Genomic DNA, 12,923 nt, shown 5'->3' with positions numbered 1-12,923 from the left:
GTGAAGGACAGGTAAGCCTGATGTACTGCAGTCCACGGGGTTGCAAAGAGTCAGACATGACTGAGTGACTGAACAACACCAATGAAGGATGTGCCAGTGACTGAGCAACGGATAAAACTGCAAAATTCCTACCCTCATTGAGCTAACATTCTGGTTGAAAGAGACGGACAATAAATTTTTTTAAAAAATTTTTAAATAAGTAAAGCACATGATGTGTGTGTGTGTTCAGTTGCTCAGTCATGTCCAACTCTTTCTGACGCCATGGACTGTAGCCCATCAGGTTCCTCTGTCCCTGGGATTTCCCAGGCAAGAATAATGGAGTGGGTTGCCATTTCCTTCTCCATGGGATCTTCTGTACTCAGGGACTGAGCCTGAGTCTCTTGCATCTTCTGCATTGGCAGATGGTAGGTAAGAATAAACGAAAGCAGAGAAAACACATTGAGAGTGCTGGAGGTATAATTGTGAACAAGATGGTCACAAAAAGCCTTGCTGGTAAGATGAGAAATAGAGAAAGACTGGAAGAATAAATGCGACTATGCCTTGCTGATAGCTCAGGGAAGAGCATTCTAGGCAGTAGACTGTAAGTGTAAGGGCCCTGGCGCAGGATTGGAAGGCCTATTCTAAGACTCTCAGCTAATCATCCAGTATGCTTGGCTGGAGAATCCCATGGACAGAGAAACATGGCAGGATACAGTCTGTGGGGTCACAAAGAGTCAGACACAACGAGTGACTAACACTTTCACTTTCTTTTGGGAGCATCCCTGGTGGCTCAGACAGTAAAGAATCTGCCTGCAATGCAGGAGATACAGGTTTGATCCCTGGGTTGAGAAGATCCCCTGGAGAAGGGAATGGCTACCCATTCCAGTATTCTTGCCTGGAGAATTCCATGGCCAGAGGAGCCTGGAGGGCTACAGTCTATGGAGTTGGAAAGAGTCAGACACAACTGAGCGACTCTGACTTCGTTTCACTGTAAGCTAATCTTGCTGATTCTGTTTCCCTTCCCAGTGACTGGTTTAAGGGGTGAACAGTGACCCCGTTCTGACCTGTGAGATGAGAAAGATAATCTGCATGAGGGCTCCTGGGAAGGGTTTCCATCCTCTGAAGAGATGGCCCCATTGTTTCTGTGAATTTTTCCAGGCTGATGTGGTGTCTGCCACTGTTGCAGTCATGCCATGGCAAGAGTAGAAGGCAGCCTTAGAGGGCAGAGCCGAAAAACAGAAAGAACCTAGGCTTTGGATGACGTCAGGAAGCCACTGACGGGGCTCAGCCTAGAGTTTCCTAAAGACCCATGCAATATAAATGGAATTTAGAAAGATGGTAACGACAACCCTATATGCAAGACAGCCAAAGAGACATGATGTAAAGAACAGTCTTTTGGACTCTGTGGGAGAAGGCGAGGATGGGATGATTTGAGAGAATAGTATTGAAACATGTATATTATCATATGTGAAATAGATCGCCAGTCCAGGTTCGATGCATGAGACAGGGTGCTCAGGGCTGGTGCACTGGGATGACCCTGAGGGATGGGATGGGGAAGGAGGTGGGAGAGGGGTTCAGGATGGGGAACACATGTACACCCATGGCTGATTCATGTGAATGTATGACAAAAACCACTACAATATTATAAAGTAATTAGCCTCCAATTAAAAAAAAAAAGACCCATGCAAGACCGTGTTGCCCTGAGTAACTAGGGGTGGGGGTCAATGAATATGTAGATTTACTATTTTTTTTTTTTTTTTAGGGCTAATTTCTTTTTAGATTTACTATTAAAATGTTTGTGATGTCAGCATCAGGGGAGACACTGACGGAAACTGCCAAGCCTGGCCAGGCAAGATCATAGTCACTTACATGAGTTATTCAACAATACAAGGTCTGGAACTAACAGGCTACCACCAGCTGGAAGAATTCACGAAAGGTCAAGAGGAGAGAGGTCAAGAGGAGGAGAGTTTATATGTCCTACCAATCTTTCAGAATCCTGTTTGCTGGAATCCATGTTGGCTGAGCGACGCGTGTGCCATCGTGACGGACTCTGACTCAGAATGATTGTCCACAGACAACTAACCCCACCACCATAACACCTGAGACTGTGAGTCCTGTGACAGAACTGTCCTCCTGGGTTCCCTTGCCTGCTGTTCTCCACCCGGTGCCCCTTCCCCATAAAGTCTCTTGCTTTGTCAGCATATGTGTCTCCTTGGACAATTCATTGCCGAGTATTGGACAAGAGCCCACTCTCAGGCCCTGGAAGGAGTCCCCCTTCCTGCAACATAAGAAAATTATATGAGAATCAAACCATTATATTCTTCAAGTAAAACCTTTTGAATTGGTCACTAAACGTATGAAAAAGGTATGCAAATTCCCCAATAATCCAAATATACACATTAAAATCTGATATCATTGTATGACCATCACTTTGGGAAAAATTTTTTGCTGCTGCTGCTGCTAACTCGCTTCAGTCGTGTCCGACTCTGTGCGACCCCATAGACGGCAGCCCACCAGGCTCCCCCATCCCTGGGATTCTCCAGGCAAGAACACTGGAGTGGGTTGCCATTTCCTTCTCCAATGCATGAAAGGGAAAAATGAAAGTGAAGTCACTCTGTCGTGTCCGACTCTTCTCGACTCCATGGTCTGCAGCCTACCAGGCTCCTCTGTCCATGGGATTTTCCAGGCAAGAGTACTGGAGTGGGGTGCCATTAGGAGTTGCTAATACCCAGTCTGATGAAGAGCCAGAAAAACAAGCACTTTCATAGACGTTTGGCATAAGTATAAATGGAGAGAGCCTCTGGAATACGATTTAGCAGTATCTATCAGTATTGTAAATAGGCAGGCCCTTTCAAACAGTTTTGGACTTCTAAGTATCATAGAAAAATATTCATGCGTATAAAGACATGTACAAACTGGATATAATACAAAAAAAACTGAAACTCACCTAAATATTGTTTAATAATGGAGTGATTCAGTTGATGATGATAGAGGCATATTGTTTAATTCTAAATACCATTGACTTGTCATCATTTATAGTATTACAAAAAGAGAACATAGGCCCAAAATAGAGTTGATACTGTGTGATATCCCTTTTATGTGGAATCTAAAAGGAAATGATACAAATAAACTTACTTACAAAACAGAAGCAGATTCACAGACTTGGAGAAGGAACTTCTGGTTGCCGGGTTGGAAGGGAGAGATGGCAGAAGGGGTAGTTCGGGAGTCTGGGATGCACATGTACACACTGCTCTGTTTAAAAAGGATAACCAACAAGGTCCTACTGTACAGCACAGGGAAATCTGTTCAATGTTATATAGCGGCCTGGATAGGAGGGGAGTTTAGGGGAGAATCATTTCAGTTCAATCGCTCAGTTGTGTCCGAGTCTTTGAGACCCCTGGACTGCAGCATGCCAGGCTTCCCTGTCCATCACCAATTCCTAGAGCCTACTCAAACTCATGTCCATCAAGTTGGTGATGCCATCCAACCATCTCATCCTCTGTCATACCCTTCTCCTCCTGCCTTCAATCTTTCCCAGCATCAGGGTCTTTTCCAATGAGTCAGTTCTTCACATCAGATGGCCAAAGTATTGGAGTTTCAGCTTCAGCATGAGTCCTTCCAATGAATATTCGGGACTGATTTCCTTTAGGATGGACTGGTTGGATCTCCTTGCAGTCCAAGGGACTCTCAAGAGTCTTCTCCAATACCACAGTTCAGAAGCATCAATTCTTCAGCGCTCAGCTTTCTTTTGGAGAAGGCGATGGCACCACACTCCAGTGCTCTTGCCTGGAAAATCCCATGGACAGAGGAGCCTGGCGGGCTGCAGTCCATGGGGTCACCAAGACTCGGACACGACTGAGCGACTTCACTTTCACTTTTCACTTTCATGCATTGGAGGAGGAAATGGCAACCCACTCCAGTGTTCTTGCCTGGAGAATCCCAGGGACTTAGGAGCCTGGTGGGCTGCCGTCTATGGGGTCGCACAGAGTCAGACACGACTGAAGCGACTTAGCAGCAGCAGCAGCAGCTTTCTTTATAGTCTTTAGGGGAGAACGGATCCATGTAGACGCATGACTGAGTCACTCTGCTGTGCACCTGAAACTGTCACAACATTGTTAGTCGGCTGTACTCCAAAATAAAATAAAAATTTAAAAAAATTCTGAATCCTCAGATATGTAATGCTAGTAATTAACGATTAAATAAAAAAAGAACATAGGCCCAAAATGAAGTTACTCTTTCTAAGCCCATGTCACCAAGCCAAAACTTAGTACCCAACCTAATTGCAATTTCAGTCTTCTGCAGGAATGTCATCTTAACCCGTCTTTTTTTAAAAATATTTTATTTATTTATTTGGCTGTGCTTGGTCTCTGTTGCTGCGCGGGCTTTTCTCTAGGTTGTGGCAAGCAGGGGCTAGTCTCTGGTTGTGGCGCACCGGCTTCTCTTGCTGTAGAGCATGGACTCTAGGCACTCCGGACTCCATAGTTGCAGCACGTGGGCTCACCGGCTCCGAGGCATGTGGGGTCTCCCTGGACCAGGAAGTGAACCTGTGTCTCCTGTATTGCAGGCAGATCATTTGCCATCTGAGCCACCAAGGAAGCCCTTGACCAGTCAGTCTTAAGAATTTGATGAATTCTTGGAATTTCTTGGTCAACAGCAGTGTGGTAATCTGCCTAGGAGATTCCTCTGATCCCCTAGAGGTCATCCACTTTTTTCCTGGTCACTACCCCTTTTGTCTATAACAACCTTGCTCTTTCTGCAGCTCTCTGGAGCTCCTTTCTGGTGTCTAGATGGAATGCCACTTGATTCATTCATCGCTGAATAAAGCCAGTTTGATTTTTAAATTCACTCATTTGAATTTTGTTTCTTAACAACATCATCATGTTCTATAAAGCCACTGAAAACACTGAATTAGCAAATACAGGACCAATATTCTTACCAGAAATAGGTTAGGTTCCTTGGGGCCTCTAACCACATTTTCATCAATCCATCAATTATATATGGGCTCCTAGGTGGCGCTAATGGTAAAGAACCTATCTGCCAATGCAGGAGACGTAAGAGATGCAGGTTCAATTCCCTGGGTCAGAAAGATTCCCTGGAAGAGGGCATGGAACCTCATCCAATATTCTTGCCTGGAGAATCCCACGGACAAAGAAGCCTGGTGGGTTATGGTCCACAGGGTCACAAAGAGTCAGACGTGATTGAAGGGACTTAGCATGTATGTATGCATCAACATATAATCTTGTTTTGTGTGTGTTTCTATTTAAAGTCACCTTATTTAATATATATTTCTTACAAGTAATTGAATGCATGGTCTTTCAATGATTTAAAGGCAAGACTTTGGAGGCCATTTGTGTTGTGTCAGTTCATTTGCCAACATCCGTGTAAAACAAGTTAATTTCATCAGCATTGTAAACTTACTCTTCCATATAACCCTTTTCCTGTATAACATTTAGCAGGTTTTTTAAAAAAAATTCTACCATAGCCTCCTGATCTGCAGAGCCAGCCTTGCCTGAAAATTTAATATTTTTCATGCCCTTACTGCCTTTTGAAATATTTGAGCCAGTCAGCACTTGCTGAAAAGATTTAATATTTTCCTGAGCCAATGTGACTATAAATTTCTTTATCTTTCAAACCTCACAACAGTGCTGTCAACTGAGCTATTTTATTGCTTGTCATCTCATGAATCTATAAATATAGTCCATCTTTTCCGTAACTTCATCACACACTATAAATGTTACTTTAGTACTTTTTGGAGCAGCCTCATATACAGGTCAGCTAAGTTTCTCTTCCTTGTTGTAGGTGTAAGGTATTTTTGATTCATTAGCATGGAACTCACAACCAAGAACACTGTGACTCATGCCTGAAGGAAGCTTACCTAACACATACATTTTCTCCATAAGACACATTCCAGCCTTCTGGATCCTAGAAACATCACACAGCACTTCAACACTACGTTGGGAGTCATTTAAAAAGTGAAATCATGAGACTGTCTCAAAATGGCAGAGTAAAGGATATGCACTCATCTCCTCCTGCAAGAGCACCAAAATCGCAACTAGCTACTGAACAACCATTGACAGGAGGAACCTACCAAAAAAAGATACTCCACATCCAAAGACAAAGAAGAAGCCTCAGTGAGATGGTAGGAGGGGTGCAATCACGATAAAATCAAATCCCATACTTGCCAGGTGCATGACCCACGAAACCGGAGAACAATAATGCCAAAGAAGTTCTCCCACTGTTGTGAAGGTTCTGAGCCTGATGTCAGGCTTCTCAGCCTGGGGATCTGGGAAGGGAAATCAACAACAAAAAGCACAAAAATACAACAACAAAAAAAGTGGCATTAAATGAGACACACAAAGGATATTCGTTTGCAGTATGAGAGCTGAAGCTGGAGGCAGAGCATGGTCTTGTTCAATCTCAGCTGGAACACACCCGTCAAATGACTCAAAATTTTTGCAGCTTTGCACATGTCTGCAAATGACCCTAGAAGTGTGATGAGCATTGATGTTGGAGTTACAAATAATTTTCGAGAGTAGGTAAATTTTCAAATATAGAATCCATGGACAATGAGAATGGATTGCACCTAGTAAAAACAGTAAGATCAGACTTCCCTGGTAGCTCAGTGAATAAGAATCCACCTACCAATGCAGGGGACAGGGGTTTGATCCCTGGTCCAGGAAGATTCCATGTGCCATGGAGCAGCTAAGCTCATGTTTCATAACTGCTGAGCCCGTACTCTTGAGCCTGGGAACCACAAGAAAAGCTACCACGATGAGAAGCCCACACACCGCAACAGACAGTGAAGCTCGAGAAAAGCCCAAGCACAGCAAGAAGACCCAGCTCAGCCCAAAATACATACATACTTTTTTTTTTAAAAAAAAGGATAAGCTGTATCAGTACATATTTGCATAGCAGGATGCCCCTGGGATGTTTTTAAGTGAAAAAAGAGAGTTACAGAACAATATGTATAAAGGTTAAAAAAAAAAAAGTGACTGCTTATACGGGCCATGCAGGTAACATAAACGGTGGAGTGAACTAAGGGAGGACATCTGGGAAGATCGGGGACTAGGAAGAGGAGTGCTCAGCCCACCCTCAGCGGGCAGCCCCACTGCTCAGCGATATTCAATTGTTTTCAGGCAGAAGTAGGCATCCAGTGATGACTTGTCTTCCAGGTTTTTAAGATTTTCATGAACTATCCCAATTTAAAATGTTGATGACTATTTCCAGTTTTCTTTTTTTTTTTAATTTATATTATTTATCTGGCTGCACTGGGTTTTATTTGCAGCTTGTGGGATCTAGTTCCCTGACCAGGTATCAAATCCAGGCCCCTGCACTGGAAGTGCAGAGTCTTAGCCAATGGACCACCAGGGAAGTCCTCTATTTCAAATTAAGGAAAAATTCTTTGTGAGTCAAACAAAACCCACTATAGGTTATATTTGGCCTACAAGACTGTGTTCCCCAGCGTGTGGTACTATGTATGAGAAAAGTACACGTATAAATAGGAGAAAAACGGTCTCACATTCACCAGACCATTGACAACTGTTAACTTGGAGTAGAGAAAAAAAATAGCATTGCTGAAGGCATGGAGTAGGTATTCAGTAGGTATTCAGTTTTTCTATATTTTTTGAGACCTTGGCCATGGAAGTATAGTAAGTATTATCTACTTTAAAAGGAAGAAAAGTGTCCTGTGAATTAAAGGCCAAGGAGTATTAATCCATGGTCACTGAGATTGGTCTCTGTGTTCTCTGCCTTGGACTGTAAAGATTATATTTCTAACTTGCTTTTTTGGGGGCCTTGCTGTGTGGCATGTGGGATCTTAGTTTCCAAACCAGGGATCAAACCTGCACCCCCTGCACTGTCTTAACAGTCACTGGATCACCAGGGAGTTCCCTCTGACTTGCTTTTTCAGTTATCATTGTTTTACTTATTTAGGGAATGTTTGTTTTCAAGGAATGGAAACCCACTCAAAATAGCTCTAGAATGGGACTTCCCTGGTGGCCCAGTGGTTAGGACTCTGTGCTTCTAATGCAGGGAGGCAGCAGCAAGGCAAGTGCAGGACTTGTAGCGGCACAGAATCTGAGTCTGGTGCAGATGAGACCACCATCGTGTTCACTATCTCTGGAATGCACACGTATTACCTTTTAGTATCACTGAAATCAGGATGCATCTTAGAGTTGACAACATATCAGAGTGTAACTGGCAGTTTTATTCCCTTTCTCAGTAGTACATAAGTGGCAGGTTAGATGAAATATGTTAATTTCTTTAGGTTGATGTATATCAATATGTCCCTTGGTACCTTGGGGCTCAGAAATGTTCTCACAGAAGAGGCGCTCCCATCTCCTATGGGAAATACCTGTAACAAGGAAAAGGGATTAGCAAATTCATAAATTAGGGAGGTCAAATGTCCATTGTCGATAATAAACTTTCCTTTTGGTTAATATGGGGCTTCCCCAATGGGTCAGCTGGTAAAGAACCCGCCTGTCAATGCAGGAGCCACAGGAGATGGGGGTTCAATCCCTGGGTGGGGAAGATTTCCTGGAGGAGGGCATGGCAACCTTCTCCAGCATTCTTGCCTGGAGAATCCCATGGATAGAGGAGCCTGGTGAACTACAGTCCATGGGGTCGCAAAGAGTTGGACACATCTGAAGCCAGTTACTATGCATTCATGCATGGTTAATATGAACATTCATTGCTTATGCAAGAGTACTGGAGTGGATTACCATTTCCTTCTCCAGAGGACATTCCCAACCCAGGGATCGAACCCAGGTCTTCTGCGTTGTAGGCAGACACTTTACCATCTGAGCCACAAGTGAAGTCCTTTCGTTGCTTATAGGTATCAGTAACTGCAAATGTTTGCTAAGGTCAAGTGCAAGGTGTGAAACAAAATTTCTTTCATGTGTTCGTGGTGAGTGATAGCTTTAATGAAGGCAAAACTCCATGCTAAAGATTAATAAATACCTCATCAGCTTTGATGAAAGAATTGTCACAGCATGATTCAACTCTCTCTTTTTTTTAAGTGTGTATGAGAGTGTTTAACCAGTATGTTTCAGGTGCGTATTTATATTAATATCCCAAATTGTGATGCTCTAAAGTGTAGTCTTGATTCCTAAATCCTCACTACTACTCAAAGTGAAGTCCTTGAACAAGCAATATGGGACAACACTTGGGAGTCTGCCAGAAATGCAGAACCTCAGGCCCTACTGAATCCGAATACGTATTTAAAATACAAGCTCCAGGACTTCCCTGGTGGGCCAGTGGCTAAGACTCCATGCTTCCAGTGCAGGGGGCCTGGGTTAGATCTTGGTCAGGGAACTAGACACCACATGTCACAAATAAGACTTGATGCAGCCAAATAAATAAATATTTTTAAAAAAATAAAATGTAAGCTTCCACATCAACTGCTGAGTGGATAAACAAAATGTGGTGTATCTGTGGTGTGTGTGTGTGTGTGTGTTAGTTGCTCAGTCTTGTCTGACTCTTTGAGACCCTATGGACTATAGCCCGCCAGGCTCCTCTGCCCATGGAATTCTCCAGGCAAGAATACTGGAGTGGGTTGCTATTCCCTTCTCCAGGGGATCTTTCCAACCCAGGGATCAAACCTGGGTCTCCCGCATTGCAGGTAGATTGTTTACCATCTGAGCCATCAGGGAAGCCCTGATACAACCATACCGTGGATTATTATTCAGCCATAGAAAGAAATGAAGTTTTGATATATGTTACAACATGGATAAGCCTTGAAAATACTATGTTAAGTGAAAGAAGCCAGGCAAAAAAGGCCACATATTGTATGATTCCCTTCACATGAAATGTCCGTAAGACAGAAAGTAGATTAGAGTTTGCATGGGGAATGGAAGAAGGGAGGCATTGGAAGTCCCTGCTAATGAGGAAGGGGTTTTTTGGGGGATGATGGAAATATTTTTGAATTAGGTAGTGGTGATGGTTGCTCAACATTGTGCATATACTAAACCCCACTGGATTGTACACTTAAATTTTTGGAATGTTACATTACATAAATTTTTAACTCCAAAAAGTTTTAAAAGTGAAGTCACATCACCTGCAATCTTTTAAAAAAATCATGTGTTGCTTCCTTTTGTTCCCACAGGATAGGAAAATAAAATGCTGCTTTAATCATTGTATTAGAAAGAAATGCCATCTGATATTTATTGTTCCCCAAGTTGTACAGCTTAAAAATCTTTGGGGTTTATTTTACATCATCCATGTAAGTGAATATAAAGTAAAAATTCCCCTATAAATAGAGTGCTGTTGTTAATGTCCTTGGAGGAAAAACAATCAAAATAATAAGAGATGTTTAAAAGTAAAATTTTAAAAAGCTGTCTCCCCAGATGATTCATATGTATGTTCAAGTTTGAGAGCATTGCTCTAAATCTCGTCTCCTAGACTACAAGACCTCAGAGTCCTTCCACACCCTCACCCAGGAAATTCTTGCCTTTTTTCCATAATCCTCAGATATGGCACTATTTCTCTTGTTTTGTGCATCCCACATCCTCCTCCTCGCCCTGGCCTGTCTGCAACGGCCTTGATTCAGAGAGCTGCTCCACCAGGCAGCATCACCATCGCCCATGGATTAACAGAGGATCCGCACAGTGATAAAGAATCCACCTGCCAACGCAAGAGACACACAGGAGAGGGTTTGATCCCTGCATCAGGAAGATCCCCTGAAGGACGGCATGGCAACCCACTTCAGTACTCTTGCCCGAAAAGCCCCTGTGGACAGAGGAGCCTAGCAAGCTGCAGTCCATGGGGTTCCAAGGAGCCGAACGTGACTGAGTGACTGAGCATGTACGCGCGCGCGCGCGCGCGCACACACACACACACACACACACACACACACACCCTTGCTCCAGCGCTGGGTTGCATTGCCTCACCTGTGCCCTGAAGAGAACTGCCAGTGGCCAAGATCAAGGTCAGCTTCTGTGGAACACAGTTCTCTCCTTTTCTTGGCCTACTGTAATGGAAGAAGAAATAAAGCAGACACCACACTATTCCTTAAAATGTCTTCCTTGCTTTTTCTCCTCCCCAGCCAACTCTGCGTCAAAAATCTCCTCCTTTGAATAAAAAAAGAAAAGACACCTGATGCCCACACACTTAAGAGAAAATGTAGTAAGGAAAGAAAGGAAGGAGCCTCCTATTCTCCCCTGAGATATCCAACCTCTAGCTTCTGCCCAGCCAAAATTTCCTATCACACACACACACACACACACACACACATAGGATAGTAAGATATCAACAATGGTTTTTTCATGGGTGATAGGATTTCTCTCTTCTTTTTATTGAGCTACATTTCTAGTGTTTCAAATAGTTTTTCATATTACTTACATACTCATACAAATAAATAAAAGTCCTTTGTTAGAGGAAATAAGAAACTCCCCATGGTGATGGAATATATGATTTCAACATGCATTTTTAAATAGAGAGTTTCTGTCTTGCAGAAGTTAGCCTCTGAGGGTCACAAAGCCCTTCTCAGAAGGTTCACAGTGCACAGAAAAGTCTTTTTATAAGGGCTGTTGCGTTACCAGAGACAGGAAATGAAGTTGGTTCCCAGATCTTGGCAGGGGGGTGTGGTGGGGAGGCCCTCTAGAAATCTCGGGCTTCCCTTCAAATGAGGACATGCCGAACTCCATCTTCAGTAAAGAGGGGGTTCTTAAGAGAACTACCCCATTACTATATATACCAGTTGGTGATAATCCCTGGTTATCACCTGATTCTTTTTATCACGTAGACCTAGGCATTAAATGCTTTCTTTTGAATTTCTACCAAGGAGCTGAATTGGTTAATCATCCTGGAAGTGATTCGGCTTAAAAGAGTTTAACTTTTTTTTTTTTTTTTACTACTTTTTATTATTAAAAAGGATGAAAGTTGCTCATTTGGTTTCTAATTTTATTATCTTTTATGTGAGTTATCTGAACCTTTTTCGCTTAGCTTAAATGGCTCATTCTAAAACATGGCATTAAAAAGTTAATGTATTCATTGAGGAATATTTAAGATACAAATGAGCAAATGTTTATGTGTTTATACATCTGTGTTTGTGTGTCTACACATGCTTGGATATTTTTTAAAATGGAAATGGTGCATTAGTGGGGAATTTTTAAATTTTGAGTGCCTAGGGACCTTCCCTGGTGGTCCAGTGGTTAAGACTCTCTATTTCCTATGCAGGGAGTGAGAGTTTCACATGTGGTGTGGCCAAAGCAAAATTTCTTTAAAATAATGATTAAAAAAAGAGTCAGGGTCGGGTGAGGGGGAGGCTCACGAGGGAGGGGATGCACATATACTCATAACTGATTCCTGTTGTTATACAGCAGAACCAACACAACATTGTAAAACAGTTATCCTCCAATTAAAATTTTAAAATAAGAATAAAAACCATCAGAGAAGACCAAACCAAAAAAAAAATTTGAGTGCCTGAACTTTACCATTCAAACTAGCTTAGTCAAGAAAGGACTATTTACTGACTCATAAAGGAAACCTTCAGGGTTATTTCTGGCCTCAGTAACCAAAGACTCAAATATTCTCAGGGCTGCCTCCCGGCTTCTGCTCTTGGCTTTCCTCTCTCCGAGTTCACCTCCTTCTCTCAGAATGCAGTTGGGCTGGTGAGAGATGCCACTGCCCTGCAAACTCACATCTTCTCATTTTCAATTCCAAAGAGGGAAAGGTCTTTCCCTTTTAGTTTTAACTTAAAAAGTCCCAGGGAAGGTCCCTCAAAGGCTCAGCTTGGGTTACTCCCATGTTCCCTGACAAATTGTCATGTGAAAAGTGACCCAGTACTGTGGTTGCCTCAGGGCTGGTCAAGTGCCACCTCTAATCCAAACCCAGAGACAGAGGTGGCCTAATAAGGTGGCAGTTCCCATCGGAACCACTAGGTGCTGTTTTCTAAAGAGAGATTGGGACTCGGGTGGTAAAGAACCCACCCGCAATGCAGGAGACCC

The sequence above is a fragment of the Bos indicus x Bos taurus genome, chromosome 21 (genome assembly GCF_003369695.1).
Source record: "Bos indicus x Bos taurus breed Angus x Brahman F1 hybrid chromosome 21, Bos_hybrid_MaternalHap_v2.0, whole genome shotgun sequence".
Classification (NCBI taxonomy): domain Eukaryota; kingdom Metazoa; phylum Chordata; class Mammalia; order Artiodactyla; family Bovidae; genus Bos; species Bos indicus x Bos taurus.
The sequence above is the reverse complement of the archived record's forward strand: the minus strand, read 5'-3'. Positions refer to the sequence as shown.